Below are 23462 nucleotides of genomic sequence, written 5' to 3'. Positions count from 1 at the left end.
GGATAGTTACATTTTTCTTGACATATCTTGCAGCACACTGTACATGGATGGTATTATGGAATTTCAAATTTAAAAAGCATTGATGAATATTTAAAAAAACAGAAACATTCTGCGTGAACTCAATTACTGATTAGTTTACTGTTTCAATTTAAACTTGAGACAGGTCATTTTGATTTTTACGTTTTTCTCATTTAGTTGTCTGATAGATACTCCTAAAGGGAAAAAATCCGGAATGCAAGTTCTTCAAATGGCACAATGTCACGCACACAGATGGAAATGCCACATAAGCTGGTAACACACGTGCTGGCAGAGATCAGCTCTCTATTCAGTTCAACTCTCTATTGGGTACTTCTTTTAAAAATGTAATGTTTAAGAAATATAAAGTGAAATTAGTCATAGACACTCCACAACCAACAGATACTAACAGTGCTAAAAATGTAATTGTTACATCACTTGAAACTGGTATCGATGAAAGATTTTTCAGCCATCACAAGGCTTGTTTATATTAACTATGAGATGATATAAAATCCTATAAACAGTACTGTATATTTTATACAATGTACTAGTGCATGTTATTGCATATTATAATCACTGCTAATTTTATTATAACTCACAGTTACTTAAATACAGTGCATCCGGAAAGTATTCACAGCGCATCACTTTTTCCACATTTTGTTATGTTACAGCCTTATTCCAAAATGGATTAAATTCATTTTTTTCCTCAGAATTCTACACACAACACCCCCTAATGACAAAGTGAAAAACATTTACTTGAGGTTTTTTGCAAATTTATTAAAAATAAAAAAACTGAGAAATCACATGTACATAAGTATTCATAGCCTTTGCTCAATACATAGTCGATAAATATTTGGCAGCAATTACAGCCTCAAGTCTTTTTGAATATGATGCCACAAGCTTGGCACACCTATTCTTGGCCAGTTTCGCCCATTCCTCTTTGCAGCACCTCTCAAGCTCCATCAGGTTGGATGGGAAGCGTCGGTGCACAGCCATTTTAAGATCTCTCCAGAGACCTATTTGTTTTCATTTGTTTTATTTCTGTGATGTCGTTGATTGTATTATTTTTGGTTAGTTAGCTACTTGAAGTAAAGTGACACTGTAGCATTTTTGTAATGCACTAATTGTTTATTGTTTATTTCCCATGGTCATGGTATGGAACAAACACATGCACACATTCACACTTACTAACAAAAATATCAATAAAATAAAAACTTTTTGCCAGGTATAATAAGACATTTTTCAAGTTTTTAGACAAACATAAGCAGGGTAGGATACAGTATAATATATTTAAAACTATCCACCTATGTTTGTCTCACTGAGCCAGCATTCTGGTTTGAATTCCACACCCATTTCTTATCTGTGTTGAGTCTACATGTTCCCTGAATGCAAAGCTAGATTAATACCACAACAGACCCCTGAGTGACTTAATAAGTATAGCTCCTTAACATACTAAAAACAATACAGCATGCAGATATCCTCCCATTTAATGTGAAAAAGGCCCATGGCCATCATGGGCCCCTGGGTGTACACCCAGAATGCCCTGATGGTAGATCCGCTAATGCCTGTGTGTCTGCATGGGTATTCCTCCAAGGTACTCTTATTTCTTCTCACAACACAAAATACATTGCTGTTAGGCATCATAATGATTCAGAACTGGCTCTGGTATCCCATCTAGTGATTGTTTCTGCTTGGCAACCAATGATGCCTTGTAAGGATCCTGCCCCCATTATGCTGAACTTACAGTGGTGTGAAAAACTATTTGCCCCCTTCCTGATTTCTTATTCTTTTGCATGTTTGTCACACAAAATGTTTCTGATCATCAAACACATTTAACCATTAGTCAAATATAACACAAGTAAACACAAAATGCAGTTTTTAAATGATGGTTTTTATTATTTAGGAAGAAAAAAAAATCCAAACCTACATGGCCCTGTGTGAAAAAGTAATTGCCCCCTGAACCTAATAACTGGTTGGGCCACCCTTAGCAGCAATGACTGCAATCAAGCGTTTGCGATAACTTGCAATGAGTCTTTTACAGCACTCTGGAGGAATTTTGGCCCACTCATCTTTGCAGAATTGTTGTAATTCAGCTTTATTTGAGGGTTTTCTAGCATGAACCGCCTTTTTAAGGTCATGCCATAGCATCTCAATTGGATTCAGATCAGGACTTTGACTAGGCCACTCCAAAGTCTTCATTTTGTTTTTCTTCAGCCATTCAGAGGTGGATTTGCTGGTGTGTTTTGGGTCATTGTCCTGTTGCAGCACCCAAGATCGCTTCAGCTTGAGTTGACGAAAAGATGGCCAGATACTCTCCTTCAGGATTTTTTGGTAGACAGTAGAATTCATGGTTCCATCTATCACAGCAAGCCTTCCAGGTCCTGAAGCAGCAAAACAACCCCAGACCATCACACTACCACCATATTTTACTGTTGGTATGATGTTCTTTTTCTGAAATGCTGTGTTTCTTTTTACGCCAGATGTAACAGGACATTTGCTTTCCAAAAAGTTCAACTTTTGTCTCATCAGTCCACAAGGTATTTTCCCAAAAGTCTTGGCAATCATTGAGATGTTTCTTAGCAAAATTGAGACGAGCCCTAATGTTCTTTTTGCTTAACAGTGGTTTGCGTCTTGAAAATCTGCCATGCAGGCCGTTTTTGCCCAGTCTCTTTCTTATGGTGGAGTCGTGAACACTGATCTTAATTGAGGCAAGTGAGGCCTGCAGTTCTTTAGACGTTGTCCTGGGGTCTTTTGTGACCTCTCGGATGAGTCGTCTCTGCACTCTTGGGGTTATTTTGGTCGGCCGGCCACTCCTGGGAAGGTTCACCACTATTCCATGTTTTTGCCATTTGTGGATAATGGCTCTCACTGTGGTTCACTGGAGTCCCAAAGCTTTAGAAATGGCTTTATAACCTTTACCAGACTGATAGATCTCAATTACTTCTGTTCTCATTTGTTCCTGAATTTCTTGGCATGATGTTTAGCTTTTGAGGTGCTTTTGGTCTACTTCTCTGTCAGGCAGCTCCTATTTAAGTGATTTCTTGATTGAAACAGGTGTGGCAGTAATCAGGCCTGGGGGTGGCTACGGAAATTGAACTCAGGTGTGATACACCACAGTTAGGTTATTTTTTAACAAGGGGGCAATTACTTTTTCACACAGGGCCATGTAGGTTTGGATTTTTTTTCTCCCTAAATAATAAAAACCATCATTTAAAAACTGCATTTTGTGTTTACTTGTGTTATATTTGACTAATGGTTAAATGTGTTTGATGATCAGAAACATTTTGTGTGACAAACATGCAAAAGAATAAGAAATCAGGAAGGGTGCAAATAGTTTTTCACACCACTGTAGATAACCAGGTTATGTGTCATAAGAAGAAAATGATTTTTTCCAAAAACTCAATGTACTAGAAATAAAATTAGAAAGTATCTTCTACACGGTTGCTGGGGTGTCATGAAGAGGGGGGTACAAAAACTTGTAGTTCTGCTATGAGATGGTAAATGGTTCAGAATCCAAATTATTTACTTCTACAGATGGTAATCTTACAGCTTACTGTAAATGTTAAAAAGTTTAATTTAGCTGTCCTTGATGAAGTAAATGAATTGATATTTAAAACAATGCTCCAACATTTAAGTAAGTCTCTAAACTCACCTGCACATCACACCATTTGTAAGTGTTCTAAGATGTTTACACTTGGCGTGAAAGATCTTTTGTACCTAATATTACAGCCAAGTCAAGGAACAAGTATGGACTCCAAATTTTGTTTAGTGCAGAGAGCTTTTGCTTTACTTTTTTTTGCTCAGTTTTGGTTCCTAGACATCTTCCTTGCATATAAAGTCTGGTGGTCCTCAACTGACCAACAAATCTGACATTTTGTGGTTCCACTAAGTCATGCAATCTTCACCTATTCGGTTGTTTCCCTGCTTCTTGTCAGTTTTGCTTGTCCGCTTCTGCTCTCACAGTGACAACTATATGGTTTATGAAACTCACTGATTCTATCTTAAAAGGCAGTTGGAGTAAGAAGTGGTACTGATCAGAATGGATAGTAATGCCTCATTAAAAAGGGAAAGACTTCAACAGAGTGCTATTAGTACAACAATCTACAATAAAACAAACAACAATCTAGGATAAAACAAACAACATAAATGATAGCTTTTTATGCTGAAATGTTAAATTTGAGTGGTACACATTCAATTCCTGAGCACTAGACTAAATTATTGTCAGGAATAAATCAAAAGGTTGCAACCAGTACATTTGTTATATTCTAAATTAGTGTATAAAACCAGAAGGTGGTGTGGATGGGGAAGAATATTTGTCAGAGACTATGACAGAGATTGAACATATTACCTGCGGGAGTCCGAGGCACTGCTGCAACCTAGACGGGTTGCCATCTAGTGTCCCGGGGGAGGTAATGCTCTGGCCACACTTGCTCCCCCGGTCTTCTCAGCGTGGAGGCGCTACATCAATAAGAATATTTTATAGTCAGGTTTTAAATTTTTTTTTATTGTCTTCTACCTCACTAGTTGTCTGTCTTTAGTGAACAGCAGCAGAGATGGTTCTCTGAGATAGTGCCCATATTTCTTTAAGCAGATCTTTTTAAGATGGCTGATAGACTTTTCTGTAGTTCATTTTTTATGCACAGTTGTTTGCCAATTAAGGGGCAGGAGGTCCAAGTTTGTGTCTCGTCCTGTGCTGTTTATTATTTGTTGCAGCTTTTGAACATACTTTACCACCAGACCTCATGTCTTTGTTTGTGCAGTTGGGTCTAGTCCTTGTCAGTAAACAAAACAAATTCGCAGCTGATGTGTTTTGTTTCTCCATTTTCCTATGTGCCTGGCAACTACATGTATGTAAAAAAAAAACAGAGTGTCTGGTTTTGACCTACACATTTCCTTTACACAAAATTCTGCTTTAAAATAATAATTAACATATACAGTTTAACTAGTCTGGCCTTCCCAGCAGGCTTTTAGATGTTTTGATACTGGTTTTGGTCATGTAACCAACAGTAGTGAGAAAGATGCAAGGTTTCTTCTACTTCAGTAAAAAATCTGCTTTTATAGAATTCCTGAAGTGTTGTTATTCATACCTGTACAATGCATCCAGTTAGAGCAAGGGTGGACCTGGAAGCAGCCTGTTCTTTTCTTTTCTTTTCTTTTCTTTCTTAAAGCTGTTTATTGTAGTTTTTCTTTCATTTCTACAAATCCTAATCGTTTTTGCTTTTGCTAGAATATGTTTTTTTTTTCCTCTCAGAAGTTTTGATTTCTGTTTGGTTGTTCTTTCCACGTGACACGGAAATGTTCCTCTTATTGTGCTTCTTTCAAAATTCTAAAGTTTTGCAACAAAACTGACAGAATGTTTTCTTATGTTCAATAAAGAAAGTTCTGAAAAATGGACCCTGTCATGTGCTTTAAGAGGGCCATAATGAGGCACATGTGAACGTAAGCCTGCATTGTGGGTGGTTGCTATGCAGTGTGATAGATTAGAATTGGTAGAAAATTGAAAAAAAAACAAACATATTATCCATTTTAATTTCAGGATATGTCAATTAGAGTTTGGCACAATCTTTCTGAACTTAATGTGTTCTGCCGGACACTTATCTATGCTTAACTCCTCTGAAAAATTGAAAAATTAAAGCCATTTGCCACTTTGAAACATGCAGAAAAATGTCTTCATTCACTTGTCTTAAAAAATGGACTATTGCTTTATTCACAGGCTGTTTAATTTTTTTTTCAGCTCCAGCTAAACAAAATAGCTGCTACAAAAATCATAACCAGAGCAAACAAGTATGGCCATATAACTGTATACAGGAATAAATTTCAGAATTCTGCTCAAGGCATATAAAATGGAAGATGGCTTTACACGCTTTTTACAGAATTTATTCAATGCTAAAACTCCAGAGCATGCACTCATAACACACAGACCTCATTACAATTCCAAGTGTATATAAAAATATAAAACTGAGCTACTCTAGGAGGTATAGCCATTAACTGCAGGGCTCTCAGTCTCTGAATGATGTGGCTGCCAGTGTAAAGATACTCCATTGGTCTTAACGTTTATATCAAAGCTCAAGACTCAACAGTTTTTAGCACAGATTGCATTTAGCATAACTGTTAGTTCAGTTCCTGGGAATATGCAATATAAATATCTGGCATTTTTGTCAAAATTATAATTAAGACAGTTATTCTGTGTGGTGTTTGGTACCACAAACACTTTAACAAGATAACTCCTTCTGGTCTATATAAGGAGATATGTAAGAGAATGGAAGCCAGTGCTGTCAGCAGCTGCATTTGCAGCACCATATCATAGAATATTTTAATCAACATGCAGCACCTTGAACTGTCAACTGCCATAGTTAATGGGTTGCAGATGTCATAATGGATGGTCAAGCATCTTGTCTGGAGTGATGAACAACACTTTATCTGACAGGGAGGTGTGGTATAGCGGGTCCACAGCTCACTGAGTAAAGGCCATTTTTAAATAAATAATCGACGCGCTCGCGGCTTAGCGAGGGGACGTTGGGCCATAGCGAGCCGTGGGCGATCCATAGGGTGTGGGCGTTTCTCACGTAGTGCACAGGTGAGGAACTGCCCACATTCGTGATTGTCCCATGGCTAATGGTGCAGCTGCTGTGGCCCTCGTCATTTAAAAAGAAGCGCGAGTCGGTTTTGGGTGGAAAAATGGAAAGATGAAAAAAAGAATGAGATAAAGAAAAGAAGACGGAGGTTACAGGGAGCGAGGAAGCAGGCGGTGCGTGCGTGTGGTGAGCGCGCGATCGAGGGCAGCTGTGAGGAAGCTGGGTGTTAGGCCGACACCCAGGCGTTTGAGTTGATGTTGCTCCCGCTGAGCGACCATGTAGCGGGAGTGCCCAGAGGAAAGCGGCGAGCCGCAGAAGGCCGCGGAAAGGCAGCGGAAGTCGGGAGGCTTGGTGGTGGAGTCCCCAATGTGTGCGTCCTGGCCATTGGGGTAATCAAGTCTCGGGGACTGGGATGAGAGCCAAACCGAAGCCAGGGATCGGGAGGTCTCCAGTCTCGTGAAAGTGTAAGAGGCGGGCAGCTGCAGAGAGCGTCTTGCCTGCTGCTAAGCCCAAACGGGATAAGCAGGTGAGACGGTAACAGAAACGCTAACAGAAAAGAAGCACCGAGCTTGTTTGTTGTTTTTAAGACTGCTTCCATGAGAAGATTTTAACCTCTGGTTTTAAGGATTATTTTTTTCTATTTTTTTGGTTTTACCTCCATGTTCTTTTAATGGATTATTTATTTAAAGAACTTTGAGAACTGCACTATTTGAACACCTGTTTTGTTGACTGTTTTAAATAAAAGCACTATTGCACTTTTTGCACCACCCCTTGCTCAATTGTTTATTTGCCTCCATTGACTAGCTCACTCGGTTTCATTATCGACGGTGTTGGGTTCAAGTGCTTCCAAACATCAGAAGGGAGTGTGGAGCCAGAACCCACATCGTCACAGGAGGTCATAACAGAAGAACAGCATGAGTGGCAGTATATCCTGGACAGGTTGATGTCTAGTTCTAATCTCAGTTGGCGACAAAGACTAATGGATGGACTGGGAGAGTGTGTCTACCAAAGACAATTCATGCCCCAGTACGATAGCTAGTAGTACATCTCTGGCATGGTCTCAGGTTGGACACCAGCTGGGTTGCATGGGACCTGTAGTTATGAAAAGCAGCCCTGGGTGCCACCAGAGGGCGCTGCTGGCAGATGACTTCCTTGTTTTGGGGTGTTTCCCCATGACCAAGAAGTGCTTCTGCCATAAAACACTGTGGCACGGGAAGTACTCCCAAGTCCAATAGAAAAAGAGTTGGAGTCAGAGTTGGGAGGAGGTGGATGACTTTTGCCTTGAGGAGCAGAAGCAGAGGGAAAATAAATAAGCATTACTTGTATTTGTGTTCTGTGGCTGTGCCTATTGGAAAAAGTAGTGTGTTATTAATAAAAGAATTTTAATTTGAACTTGGAACTGTGTCAAGTCCAATTTTGTCTGGGATGTGCTGCTCAGTTGCACCCTCACCCTTGTGGTCACTGGGTATAACTTAAAACCTCTGCCTCCTTAGCTGAAAAATATCAAAGAATTAACATTGCAGTTTTAAATTTGTTTATACTTCTCTTCCTCTGTAGGTGTGAAATACAATTTTATTCTAATTCTATTCTCCCTTGTTGTTTTTACTAAATTATCTAAAACTAACCAACTAGCATGTAGAATGCCCAGGTAGAGGTTATCAAATCCAGGGGTTTTCAAGCTGGGCACCAACCATGCTCCACTTGGGGGTCAGCAGCAGCCCTGCTGAGGCTGAAGTTCTTAAGAAAAAAATAAAAAGATCAAATGATCTAATGTACTTTTTAAGCAAGTATAAAGCAAAATGTTCTTCAATTGTGGCTCAGTTTAAAAGTAGTCCTATATCAGTGTAGTTATTGAGCTGTGGGTTCACACCTGCTGCAATATGTGAGCAGCCGTAGGGTGATATTTGAAAGAACACACACACAGAATAAATAAATAAGTGGCCCTTAACAAACATATTGTTATATCTTAGCTTTACTTCCATTCTACCACTCTCCACCATCTCACTGTGCTCCTGCTTTGAGAATTCACTCCTGTCTCACACCACACATCTTTTTCCTTTCTTCCGTGTCCACTGTCTGGGTCAATATTGTAATGACCCGGCAGTCAGCGCTGGTGGCATGGTGCATTGTGGGTAATTCTGTAACGTTCACTGTTTGTGCTGGGCAAGCAAGGCAGTCGATTTCCTTTTGTATTGGGAATGTATATGTGTATTGTGTTGCAGTTGCTTGGGGGGTTTGGGACATTTGTAGCCCAAGTATAATAAATGTAACAGTTACCATCAATGAGAAAGATGTCTTCAGAAATGACCTTGGCAATGGCCTTGCAATATGTTGAGCTTTGTTTCTGACTGTCTGCTCTAATAAAGAGATACAAAAGGACAGAGCTGTGTGTTGCTAGATTTCATCTATGCAATTATTACGGAGACACTTGGAGTCGTGCGGTGTATGGGACACGAGTGCTCGCCTACTTAATGAGCTGGGTACAGCTGCGTGCATGACGCTGGCATTCCGCTAGCCGATAGCTTGGGGGAAGTGCACGGCAGAGTTCGGCTCCGAAAACTTCAATACTCAACCACGGGTTGCTACATTGGTGTCAGAAGTGGGATTCCAGGCTGTTTAGAAGACGCCGTTATGGAACAGAGTATTGACGAATTAGAGCGTGCCATCCTAGAGAACAGCGTTATGCTTGAGCGCCTGATCAGTGGAACTATGCGGAGAAAAGGGTCACACTGGCCTGATGGTGCCAGTATTCCCCGGACAGTGTTACGCTCTTCTAGGCACGGCCAGAATGAACCTTCAGCTGCCGCAACGACACCCCAAGTCACCAGTCGGCCGGTCCTCCTCACACGGTCACCTGCTAAGCTACCGCGATACAGCGGGTTGACGCCCCTGGAGCCATACCTTGCACAGGTAGATCTGGCTGCCCTCCACGATGGATGGAGCTGCGAGGAAGCTGCGACACACTTGGCCCTTGCCTTGGAGGGTCCCGCACTTCAGGTACTCATTGATCTGCCACCCGAGGAGTGTCGTGATCTTCAGGCTCTCACCGCTGCTCTCACCCGTCGCTTTGGACAGAGAACCTCAGCGGAACACCGCAGAGAGGAGCTGACTAACCGACGTCGGCGTGAAGGTGAGAGTGTGGGAGCATTCGCAGCTGACATCAGGGTCTATGCACGAAAAGGTTACCCTACTTTCTCGACAGCAGCGAGGGAGGAACTCAGCCTCCATGCTTTCCTGCGGGGCCTTACACGAGAGCGTCTCCGCCAGCATGTCCGTCTGTTGTCACCCCGAGATTTGAGTGAGGCACTGCGGGAGGCTGAGCAGGCTGAGGAGGTGCTACAGGCTGGGTCACCGACGGGTCGATCGCCACGGCCGCCGCTAACGAGCAGTTGAACGAGGGGTGGAAGGAGACCAGCCTGAGGGAGTGGAGGTCAGTCGCGCCCAACCAACATCAACCCCCCGACGGAGACAAAGACTAGACCGCTGTTTCCGATGCGGAGAACCAGGGCACTTTGCTAGGGACTGCCCTGCTCCAAGTCCCCTGCCTCGTACAACATCATCCCCGGGAAATGACCTCGGAGTGAGGCCGTGAGGGGACCCTCGCTCCGTTTTTCAGCACCCCTCCACAATGACTGCCCTAAAGTGGGTCACTGTGGGTTTTCCAGTGGACTTTACTTAGACTGCATTATTGACGGGCGGCCATGCAGTGCCTTAGTGGACACGGGGTCCACTATTTGTTTGCTACAAAAAGGAGTGCTGCCCGAAACAGCTGCTCCTCTTCCAGAGGACTGAACCCCCACCAATATCGAACTGTGCACTGTTACAGGTGAACGGATAGTAATGCCCGGAAAGAAACTGTTGTCTGTGGTGGTGGGGATGAGCCAGACCAGCCACGAATTCTGGCTTGCTGACATCAGAGATAAGTGCATTATTGGGTTGGACTTGTTGGCCCACTGGGGAGCACGTGATGATGTGTCAAGGGCCGTCCTCTGCCTCGGTAATGAGACTGTGCCGCTCCGGTCGGGCTGGAACCGTCCTGGAAGGACTGCTAACTTAAATTCACCTGGACACCCCTGCTCACCGGCTCCCGACCGTTGCTTGGAAGTTACAAGGACTCAAGAGGACCCCAGGAGAGTATTGCAGCTCAGACCAGTGCTTCCCAACTGCTTTCATCACACGACCCCCCATCATCTGAGACAGTTGCCGCTGTAGAGGAATTGGGCCGTCGAAGTGGTGAACATCTGAGCGCGCCACAGCAGGAGCAACTTCAGCACCTATTGAAAGACTTTGTGGACATTTTTGCGGCCCGAGAGGAGGACTGTACCAGGACAGCTCTAGTGAAACATCACATTGACACTGGCCACGTCGCTCCCATTCGTTTGCGCCCCCACCGATTGCCTCTTGCGAAGCGTCAAGCTGCTGAAGAAATGATTCATGACATGGCAGCTAATGACATTATTGAGCCTTCGGACAGTCCCTGGGCTGCACCTATGGTCATGGTGCGGAAGAAAATGGGGGGTTGGCGCCCCTGTGTGGATTTCCGTAGACTAAATGCAGTCACTCGCAAGGATTCATACCCACTGCCACACATCGATGATGCATTGGATTATGTGGCTGGATCCTGTTGGTTCAGCACCTTGGACTTGCGCAGTGGGTATTGGCAAGTAGAACTGGCATCAGAGGACCGGCCCAAAACTGCATTCACCATCGGACAAGGGCTGTGGCAGTTTAAGGTGATGCCTTTTGGACTTTGTAACGCACCGGCCACCTTCGAAAGACTGATCGAGCAGGTCCTTAAAGACATTCCCCGAACCCGCTGCGTAGTCTATTTGGATGATCTGTTGATCCATGCCAGAGACTTTGACCAGGCTGTTCACAATTTAGGGGAGGTCCTGACAGCCATCCGTAGCGCCGGGTTGCGGCTGAACCCCGCTAAGTGTAACCTACTCACCCGACAGACCCAGTTTCTGGGACACGTGGTTAGCGAGTGGGGTGGCTAACGACCCAGCGAAGGTGGCTGCCGTGAGCAACTGGCGCCCACCAGCCAACATCATTGAGCTGCGGAGCTTTTTGGGCTTAGCTTCGTACTACAGAAGGTTTGTCAGAAACTTTGCAACCATTACCAGCCCCTTGCACCAGCTGACAAGTAAGGGCCAGCAGTTTGGGTGGTCTGAGGACTGCGCAGCAGCATTCCAGCAACTAAAAGCCACCCTCATCAGTGCACCTGTCCTGGCTTACCCTGATCCCAACCAACCTTTCCTTGTGGACACTGACGCTAGCAATGTGGGGGTTGGGGCCGTACTCTCCCAGAGGGGGGAGACCGGAGAGAGAGTGGTGGCCTACTATAGCTGCAGCCTCAGTCGACCAGAAAGAAATTACTGCGTCACCCGGCGGGAGTTGTTGGCAGTGATCCTGGCAGTACGGCACTTTAGGCCCTACCTCTTGGGTACTAGGTTCACACTTCGGACTGACCATGCTAGCCTTACTTGGATGTTAAATTTCCGACAACCAGAGGGCCAGGTGGCAAGGTGGATGGAGATCCTCCAAGAATATGACTTCGAGGTACAGCACCGACCAGGACGGCAGCATGCCTCACCGACGAGTGTCAATATTGCCGTCGACAAGAAGAAAGAGGTCTGGGGCCATCATCAGCATCAGCAGGGCTAGATGACACTGATGGAGCAGGGGAGCCGTTCACCACTGACCAGCTGAGGCAACTGCAGGCGAACGACCAAGTGCTAGTGAAGGTAAAGGGCTGGCTGGAGACCCAAGCATGTCCCGACTGGCAAACCGTGTCCTCCCAGGGGCCTGAGATCAAGTCACTTCACTCCCAGTGGGGCAACCTGGAGTTGCACGATGGCGTGGTCTACAGACGGTGGCAAGCACCAAGGGGGGGAATTGACCGTTTACAACTTCTGGTTCCCCAGGCTCTGCGCGCAGAGGTCCTCCGTTGGGTTCATGGAGCAGCTGGATCCGGCCACTTTGGGAATGCTAAGACAGTGCGACGGCTGCGGCAGTGGTTCTATTGGCCAGGGTGTCGGCAAGATGCAGAGCAGCATGTCCACTGCTGTGATATCTGTACCGCGCAGAATGGACTCGGCCAACGCTCTCACGTGCCATTGCAGCAGTACCTAGTCGGGGCACCCATGGAGAGGATTGGGGTGAATGTACTGGGTCCTTTTCCTGTCACCGAAGCCGGAAACCGTTTTGTCTTGGTCGCGATGGATTATTTCACAAAATGGCCAGAGGCATATGCAGTTCCTGACCAGAGTGCCTCCACAGCAGCTCAGCGGTTAGTGGATGAAATGTTCACCCGATTCGGAGTACCGGACGAACTTCACAGTGACCAAGGGCGGAATTTTGAGAGTCGGTTGTTTAAGGAGGTGTGTCAGCGGCTGGGGATGAAAAAGACCAGAACCACTCCCCTTCACCCTCAAAGCGATGGACTGGTCGAGCGTTTTAACCACACCCTGGCCACCCAACTTGCAATCCTGACAAGTCAGCATCAGAGAGACTGGGACCAACATTTGCGTCTGGTCCTGTGAGCGTATAGGACAGCAGTATAGGAGTCAAGTCAGTGCACACCGGCGGGGCTGATGTTCGGGAGAGAACTTCGCACGCCAGTGGATTTGGTGTTTGGCTCGCCCCCTGAGCCTGAGATTGTTGGTGGGCCCGAACTGGACTCTTTTAGGCGGTTGAAGGAGCGTCTGGACACTGTTCATCAACTGGCCAGGGAGGCCCTAGAGGAAGCTGGAGCCCGCCAGAAACGGGCATATGACACTCGGGCTCATGGTCCGACTCTGAAACAAGGGGACAAAGTGTGGGTGTTTTGCCCACAAAGGAAGCGGGGACTGTCTCCCAAATTGACTCACCATTGGCAGGGACCTGGGGAGATTTTGGACCAAATTTCAGAGGTAGTTTTCCGGGTCCGAATGCCTGGACGGGGCAGACGGGTGGTGCTGCATAAGGACTGGTTAGCACCATACCACCCATTGACCCCAGTAAAAGAAAGACCTGAAAACCAAAGTAGATCTCCAACCTCCACCCTCGGAGCCGAGACGGACATTGACAGACTCAGGACTGAGCCTGGCACGGGTGATGGAACGTCAGGCAGGCCGAAGCGTGTCTGTCGCCGGCCAGGACATTTGTTAGATTTTTATTGTGAAGATTAGGGTTGTGGGGACACTAACCCTCTTGGGGGCTGTGTAATGACCCGGCAGTCAGCGCTGGCGGCATGGTGCATTGTGGGTAATTCTGTAACGTTCACTGTTTGCGCTGGGCAAGCAAGGCAGTCGATTTCCTTTTGTATTGGGAATGTATATGTGTATTGTGTTGCAGTTGCTTGGGGGGTTTGGGACATTTGTAGCCCAAGTATAATAAGTGTAACAGTTACCATCAATGAGAAAGATGTCTTCAGAAATGACCTTGGCAATGGCCTTGCAATATGTTGAGCTTTGTTTCCGACTATCTGCTCTAATAAAGAGATACAAAAGGACAGAGCTGTGTGTTGCTAGATTTCATCTATGCAATTATTAAGGAGACACTCGGAGTCGTGCGGTGTATGGGACACGAGTGCTCGCCTACTTAATGAGCTGGGTACAGCTGTGTGCATGACGCTGGCATTCCGCTAGCCGATAGCTTGGGGGAAGTGCACGGCAGAGTTCGGCTCCAAAAACTTCAATATTCAACCACGGGTTGCTTCAATATGAAGTTTTTCTCTGCTTACGTGGAATCAATTGAAAGGGGACCCTCTCAATCTTCAGCTCAAAACTACCCAGAAACCATGTCTCAAAACCAAGGGATTTTTGCAATAAAGAACATCTAAACAGGTGAAGTTTACACAATGTGTGTGTGTGTGCATGTCTGTATTCATCCCAGGTCCAATCTACCAAAATTACAATATTTTAATTTTGGTAAATGTTTTTAGTGTACCATAATTTTTATAATTGTCGTAAAAATTGTCAGAGTAATGCAGAAGAATACACAACAACGAACAATGACGCATGTTAACAGTTATTAATAATACAATAATTTAACATTTCATTTTAGTGTTAATAATAAAGCAGGTACTTTTACTTCAATAAGATAAGTATTGCATTAGGTTGCTAATTACTTTAAGAAGTAAGCAGACTACTTAACGCACACGACTTTTAACATGTTATCTTACTGCTCTCGAGATTGTGTGGCTGAGCTTAGCGCTATATGTTTATCACATCAGCACAAATTTACCGATTTCTGAAATAGCGAGGCAGGATAAGAAATAATGTGATTGCGTGAACATTTGTGTCTGAATCTATTTTGTGGACACTTCTACCCCTAGCTAATGAAAGTCTCTGCAAAGCAAATACCCACACAGGCTGAAAGAGTGCAACAGATATGAACAGACTGCAAAATCCCTAATAGTAATCCAGTTATGGGTTTACATGGCCACATAATTGGATTATTTGTGGAGAATTCTACCCCTGTATGACCTGAAGTAGTAATGTTACTTGTGAATACTTCTTTAGATCTGCATCCATATGTAAATGTTGAATTGTTGTAAATTAATGGTATTAAACCAACTACTGCTCTTTCATTAAAAAAATAATTAATTAAAAAGCATATCTTACATAAGAAAAGTTAAGACATACTCACCCACAGAAACTACTGTTAGTAATTACTTGTTAAAATCCTAAAATGCAACTTAGGAATGGGGATTGACAAAAAATCACCTTTAGCTGTTTGTGCCTAGTAAGAGTTCAGTACCTTTCACCATTAAGTGGTGTGCAGGTTGCCATTTTGTGAAAATTTTCCGTTTGGGGGTCTGCCATTGTGTGGTACATTAATCGTTGCTGCCATTTTGTTTATACTGTAGTTGCTATGCTCATTGGAGGTCATGTGACACACAATGTAAAATGGTAACAGAATATCTGCTCATTACTTTGAACATAAACAAATTAAAAAGTTTAGTATTAGTTTGAGGAAAATAAAACAAGTAAGCTTTCTGATAACTCTTTTCATTTAGAGTCTGGTTTTGATCCTTAGCTTTGTTTGGTGATTTTATTTTTTCTTAAATGTTGTGACCCTGTCACCGCTCTGTTTAACAGTAAAACTATGGCAAAGAAACACGGCTGCCCTTCAGAAACTCCATCTTAAAGAGTATTTCAATGAGAAACAAAGACATTTTTACCTGTCCCCTTTGCGGGATCAGCTGCAGGCTTAACGCACGCCATGCTTCTCACCCAAGGTTTGAAACATTTAGAAGACCAAGCCCTGGCCAACCTAACGGCTCACTCTCCTGTCCTTTCTCTCTCACACTGCCTCTGCTCCAGTCACTGTTTCTGAGCCATTGAACCTGCTTGATGAGGTGAACTTTGTGTTCTTTTGACCTGGAAATGGGAGCTGAACCTCCACGTTTGACATCTGCTTCCTGTGTGCTTTCGTGCTATTGACAAACCCCTTCTGGATAAGGTATTGTGTTTGGTGCGGTCATTTCAGCAATCAAGATGTTATTTCTTGGAAATCTGTTACTTCACAATGTTTGCCTGTTTTTTTTTAGACCACGCTCCTGCTTGCCCATTTTTGCTCCCTCAAGTTACTGTTTTTTTCACCACTATTTCTTTATAAATTTATTACATGTGATCATTATTTCTCTCATAGAAGTGATCATAACAGCTACATGTTATATTAAACTAATTAAATGGCAAACTGTGCATGCCTCCTAAGCATTCAGGGAAGCCTGAAATTAAACAGGAAAGTTGTACAGGGTTGGCAAAGTAAAAAATGTAAAAAAAAAGTCATATTTTATTCCACTGCCAAGTGATAATTTTCAGCCCTAGCCTTCATTACTCTACTTTTATTCCATTTCACTTCTACCTTACAAATATGATTGTGAAAAAAGTCTGAATTAGTATAAGCCGTCCTAATTTGGGGTGTTCATAACAAATGTAATGATTTACTTCATGAGGTAGAAGTATATAATCAACAAGAATAGTTGAGTCAAATGCTTGAAATATTAAAATGTGTGCTTCAACTTTAATGTTTAAACTCTAAATATTCTCAATTGTAATAGAAATTTGTCCTTTTTCACCCTGTGAGATGTGGCAGGCTTGTCATCCTGGCCAATACCCCCATGAGCCCTCCCTGCAGTATGGAAGTTCCCCGAAGACCAGCAGGGGGTCATGGAACATGTAGTTTTTATACAAGACTTTTTCGTGCCCTACAACCCGTAAGTGCGTCAGAGGAAGAGCGACGTGCTTCCGGGGTGAAAAGAAAGGACTTGTACCTGACCCGGAAGTGATTGAGAGTCACATGGACTGGGGATTGGAACGCTTCCGGGTCAGGGTATTTAAAAGGACTGTGGGAGCTCCCAAATGGCGAGCTGAGCTGGGTGGAAGGGTGGCAACGCATCTGAGAGTGGAGGATTGATTTATTGTTATTGTATTTGGTTATTTGTATGAGTATAGTGGAGGAGAGGGTGCTTTGTGCACTGTGGCAAGTTAATAAAGTCGATTATTGGACTTTTACCTGGTGTCTGGAGTCGTGGACAGGGGTTCAAGGAAGCGATAGCGCCCCCTATCTGTCACAACCCTCTGACAGGGGTCCACAGTGAGCTAGATCCTTAGTAAAGGATCAAAAATCAAAAATTACATCATTTTCATAACCACTAAGCTTGAACTAGCCTAAAATGATACCCCACATGCTTATGTTTGAAATTTGTCATTTTGAACCATCTGCTAGTGGCTCATACAGGGCTAGGACCACCAGTAAAGAATCCAACACCAAAAAAATGTCAATGTCAACTTTATTTATATAGCACATTTAAAACAACATAGGAATGCTGTGTCCAAAGTGCTTTACAATAAAAGAAGGAAAAACATTCAATTAACATAAAACATGAATAGAAGTAAAATAAATGAACATAAATAAAATAAATAATAAACAGAAGTAACGTTATATAATCACAATAAGGAAACCATCAGTATTGCTGAAGGTCACAGAATGCAAGTGAATAGAAATGAGTCTTTATTTTTGTTTTGAACAATTGTCATATATATATATATATATATGATCAAGAAGTTTAAAATAGCATATGGCGACACTTCAATTGACACCTTTTTCTGATTCCCTGGGATCAGCTGATGTGGGATGCACAAATTCATGTCCTTGAGATCATTTTTGCTGAAGACACCTATTAGTTTACTCTTTATCATATGTATGTGATTTTCTGCACAGAATATGCTCCAAAAAGGCCTAAAAATAAGGGTTCTTCAGATGTAGAGGGTCAAAAATAGTCTTGCATAGAAAACATGACAAGTCGAATGGTATATCGTACGTGGGAGTTTTCTTATACCAGTGTGTCAGGGGACGTGGACAAAGTGAGGTCAAACAATTTTTATGAACACAATATTATGTAAGAAATTGTGGGATTATTTGAAATAGAAATCAGAAAGGCATATCTATGCTTTTTAAGTCACCCATCCATTGAATTCCTTTAGTTCAGCTTACAATTGCTGGAGCCTGGAACCTATTTCAGCAATACCAGAGCAAGCTCAAGTGCATACCCCATAATCAGTCACAATGGGCCAAGTCAGAGTAGCCAGTCAACGTTACCTACATGTCTTTAGCATACAGGAGAAAAGTACAGCACTTAAGGAAAAGCCCTCGTTGACTCAGGGAGAGCATCCATACTTCACATATGCAGTTCCTAGGCCTTGCACCATATCCAGGTTTTCCTTGCAAGTTCAAAAGTGCAATAGGTAAACAGTCAAAAATGTGCTACTCTTCATTAAAAGTATTCAACATAATTTAAACGGTAAACATTTGTAACAATTCAGTATCATTTGCAGAATTGTCAGTTATGTTTCTAGTATTATATCTCCTAAATCCTGTTCTGATTCTGATCCTAACAGAAAAGGGTTCAAATGCCACAGAAAACAACCATACTCAGATTCATATGGAAGTAATTTATTAAAATAAATTAAAGAAAAATGCAGCTGAAACTCATACCATGCTTTATAATGAAAATTATGCTACGCTATGTCTATCTTGTAATCTCAGTTATAGTTTGTTTATTCTCACCAGTAATCAAAGGATCTCTAGGATAATGCCCAGCTTTTGAACTTGCAATCTGTTAAGGCACTTGATATTTGTTATTTTAAAAGGCCTGCAATTATTTTAGGTATCTACTTTATTATTTCATGCTCTCACAAACCAAATTAAATTATTTTGTATAAAATTACATTAATCTATAATTTCACCAGGTTTAAGTGATCATGTTAACATTCCACAAACATCAAAAACATTTCCTAACTGAAAAAAATCCTAAAACTAAAATTGAATGTTCACAAAGAAAAGCCAAGAAATGTTTTAGGTGTTTAAAACTCAAATGCTCACCAAGTGTATGAATTACAAATCATGTGTAACAGAAATCAGTTAAGTTCCTCAATAATGAAAATAACTGTCAAGTACTATATACTATATAGCACATTTTCATACAAAAAAGTAGCTCAAAGTGCTTTACATAATGAAGAAAAATAAAAGACAAAATAAGAAATTAAAATAAGACAACATTGGTTAACATAGAAAAAGAGTAAGGTCCGATGGCCAGAGAGGACAGAAAAAAACAAAAAAAACTCCGGACGGCTGGAGAAAAAAATAAACTCTGCAGGGGTTCCAGGCCAAGAGACCGCCCAGTCCCCTCTGGGCATTCAACCTAACATAAATGAAATACTCCTCTTTGTATTTTGATGATGATGATGGTCATGCAGACTTCTGGCTTTTAATCCATCACTGTTGGAACATTACGGTGCTTTGAGTAGATGGTGGTGGCGCAAGAACCATGAGGAGTTATTATAATGAATTGGATATACAGATTATCAGGATTAAATTACAGTGAGGTTATGAGATGGCCATGTTAAAATAATGTGTTTTCAGCAGTGTTTTAAAGTGCTCTACTGTATTTGCCTGGCGAATTCCGATAGGCAGGCTATTCCAGATTTTAAGTGCATAACAGCAGAAGGCCGCCTCACCACTTCTTTTAAGTTTAGTTCTTGGAATTCTAAGGAGACACTCATTTGAGGATCTGAGGTAACGATTTGGAATATAAGATGTCAGACATTCCGATATATAAGATGGGGCGAGATTATTTAAGGCTTTATAAACCATAAGCAGAATTTTAAAGTCAATCCTGAATGACACAGGTAACCAGTGTAGTGACATCAAAACTGGAGAGATGTGCTCAGATTTTCTTTTTCTAGTTAGGATTCTAGCAGCTGCATTCTGCACTAGTTGCAAACGATTTATGTCTTTTTTGGGTAGTCCTGAGAGGAGTGCGTTACAGTAATCTAGTCGACTGAAAACAAACGCGTGAACTAATTTCTCAGCATCTTTCAATGATATTAGAGGTCTAACTTTTGCTATGTTTCTTAAGTGAAAAAATGCTGTCCTACTGATCTGATTGATATGCGATTTAAAATTCAGATTACAGTCAACAATTACCCCTAAGCTTTTTTACCTCCGTCTTGACTTTTTATCCTAATGTATCCAGTTTATTTCTAATAGCCTCATTGTATCCGTTATTGCCAATCACTAAGATTTCAGTTTTCTCTTTATTTAGCTTGAGAAAATTACTATTCATCCATTAAGAAGTACAAGTAAGACATTGTGTTAGTGAATCAAGAGAATCGGGGTCATCAGGTGCTATTGATAAGTACAGCTGTGTGTCATCAGCATACCATTGATCATAATATTTTTACAAGTTGCCTTAGTCAGTGGATGGGCTTCTCTGGCAATGTCTTAAATTGACCTGAGTCTTACTTAATAGATAGAAAATTCTTTGTTAGTTGTGGTAATTATACTTCTAAGACACAAGATATTCTATATGATGTTCCACAAGGCTCTATCCTGGGTTCATTGCTCTTTTCGATCTACATGCTTCCATTAGGTCAGATTATCTCAAGGCATAATGTGAGCTACCACAGCTATGCAGACAACACACAACTGTACTTATCAATAGTGCCTAATGACCCCGATTCTCTTATTTCACTGACACCAATGTCTTACTTGTATTTCTAAGTGGATTAACAGAAATATTAGTTGTTGGCAAAAATGGATATAGTGAGGGTATTAGAAATAAACTTGATCCATTAGGCTTAAAAGTCCAGACAGAGGTAAAGAATTTAGAGGCAATTATTGACTCTGACCTAAATTTTAAATCACATATTAATCAGATTGCCAGGACAGCATTTTTTTTTAACTAAAGGAGTATAGCAAAAATTAGATCCCTTATAACTTTGCAAGATGTTAAAAAATTAGTTCACACTTTTGTTTTAAGTCGACTAGATTACTGTTATGCACTCCTCTCAGGACTACCCAAACAAGACAGCAGTCTTTGCAGTGCACCACAATGCAGCTGCCAGAATATTAACTAGAAAAAGGAAATCCGAGCACATCTGTCCAGTTTTGATGTCACTACACGGGTTACCTGTGTCATTCAGGATTGACTTTAAAATTCTGCTTATGGTTTATAAAGCCTTAAATAATCTTGCTCTGTCCTATATTTTGGAATGCCTGTCCAAGAGCTAAACTTTAAAGAAGTGGTGAGGCAGCCTTCTGCTATTATGCACCTAAAATGTGGAATAGTTTACTGATAAGAGATTTGCCAGGCAAATACGGTGGAGCACTTTATAAAAACTGCTAAAAACCCATTATTTTAATATTGCTTTCTCATAGCTACATTTTAGTGTACCCCTGATTAACTATATATGCACTGAATTATCATTTTCTTCTTGGCTCCGCAATCCATACTAATCCCTACTTTTCTCTGCTGTTCTTTTTCTATTTTTCCTGTGCTACCACCACCTGATCAAGGCACCATGCAGTCCCTATGTTGATAGATTGAAGGCAAGATGTGCACATGACTATCATCATCAAATTCTTTCACGTGAAGCCTGAAAACCATGAGGACTGATTTAGATCATTTATGCTGGGTAAAATGCCCAGTGGAACTGGGCAGTCTTGGAGCCTTGCAAGCCCTGAAGATTTAGTTTTTTGTTGCTCCAGTCCATCTGGAGTTTTTTTTTGTTTTTGTTTTTTTCCTGTCCTCCCAGCCATCAGACCTTACTTTATTTTTGTAACAGTGTTGCCTAATCTTATTTGTGTTTTTTATAAACTTTTCTTTCTTCATCTTGTAAAGCACTTTAAACTACACCACTGATGAAAATGTGCTATACAGTATAAATAAGTGTTATTGTTGTTGTAACCAATCAAATAACAGCCAAAAGGGGCTGTCACTGTCTTTTGGACTTTGGCATGGCTTGAAGCATATGTTTCTGCATTCATCAGACACTCACAAGCACTTTTTTTCAGAATTTCACAACTATTTTTGGCTTCAGCATCATTATTCTAAATTTAAAGCTTGCATCATATCTTTTTTTACTTTATGTTTGACAGTAAAGAATTAATAACTTCGATTTTCAGACCTACTGTATATTTAATCAAAAATACAAGTTATCTACAGTTGATGCATGCACACATTTAAATTACAAGTCATCCCACAAGATAAGCCTGTGCATAAACATTTATATTGTATCTATTTTTCTGTTTTAGTTACTGTACTGTATAACTGATATTAATACATTTTTGAGCTCTATTTAGTATTGGAAAATTAGACACATTTTAATGAAAACAGGCCATTCTGCCCAACAAAGCTCAACAATCCTATCTACCTAATTCCTTTGTAAACACATCATGCTGAGTTGTTAAGGTCCCTAACGTCCTACTGTCTACAGCACTGATTAACACTAGAATTACCAGAGCCTACGAAAAAACTCGTAGATCCGTCCCACCTTAAATCCGTTCGCACCTCTCAGTCAGCGTCTTTTGTCCTGTAAATGTGCTGATAAAGACAAACTGCAAGCACCCTGGTATCCCATCCCCCACCACCGCAGAATGTGCAAAATGTTCTTCCAGTTCCTGCCTTGACTGATTATCTGGGAGTGAAGTGCTGGTTTTTTAGAGTGGAAATAATAGATCGTTATTTGGAACACATGCATTTCATGTATTGTTCCGTTTCTACAATACTCTCTATAAACACATTGTTAAAACAGAAACTTTTTCAGATTTTAGTAGTAAATGACAAAATGTTGGCATAAACTATATAATGTATGAAGCTTGAAGTCAAATAAAGATCAAATAAATAGTTTCACAAAAGGTTCAAGCATAAGACAACAGCTTCCGTGGCATAGCGGTAAGATTTGCTGACTCATAATCAAGAGTCCCCAAATGACTCCTATATTTGCCAATTTCAGTAGTGAGCTGCTCTTATTGTGAATATTATACAGTACACACATACATTTGGTTTGCATCTGTAACAGACGGTGTACATTTATAGGACGGTAAAAGTTACCTTTTTTTTTTCACTTTTATTCTCTCAATTACCACCATCATAAATACTACCGCCCTAGGGATCTGATGCTGTTAGTTTTTATTTGAAACTGGGAGTAACTGTAGATGCGAGTGGTGTTTTGAGGCAATGGAACTGGACATTCTCTGATCTGGAGGGATAAAAGCTGACACACAAACGCTGCTGAATCTGCCTTCTTCGTATCTCACCGTCACTTGATTTTTTTTTTATTCAGTTTTATTGAGTGTTCCTGCTCCTGCTGAATTAGTATGCACCTTATGGTCTATGATGTTAAAAAATAAACAGAGACATAGGTATATATGATATTTGGAATTATTCATTTTATGACCTGCATAGTACATTTCGGAAAACATTATGGCACGAATGCAACATTATTCATATTATTCATATTAATTTGCATAACATCTTGCAGTTGTAAACAGTGACCGCATGTTTTTTTTTTCCCCCCAATCTTGCCAGTCTCCGGC

Source organism: Polypterus senegalus, chromosome 1 (genome assembly GCF_016835505.1).
Source record: "Polypterus senegalus isolate Bchr_013 chromosome 1, ASM1683550v1, whole genome shotgun sequence".
NCBI classification, from domain to species: Eukaryota; Metazoa; Chordata; class Cladistia; order Polypteriformes; family Polypteridae; genus Polypterus; species Polypterus senegalus.
This window is presented reverse-complemented; position numbering follows the sequence as displayed.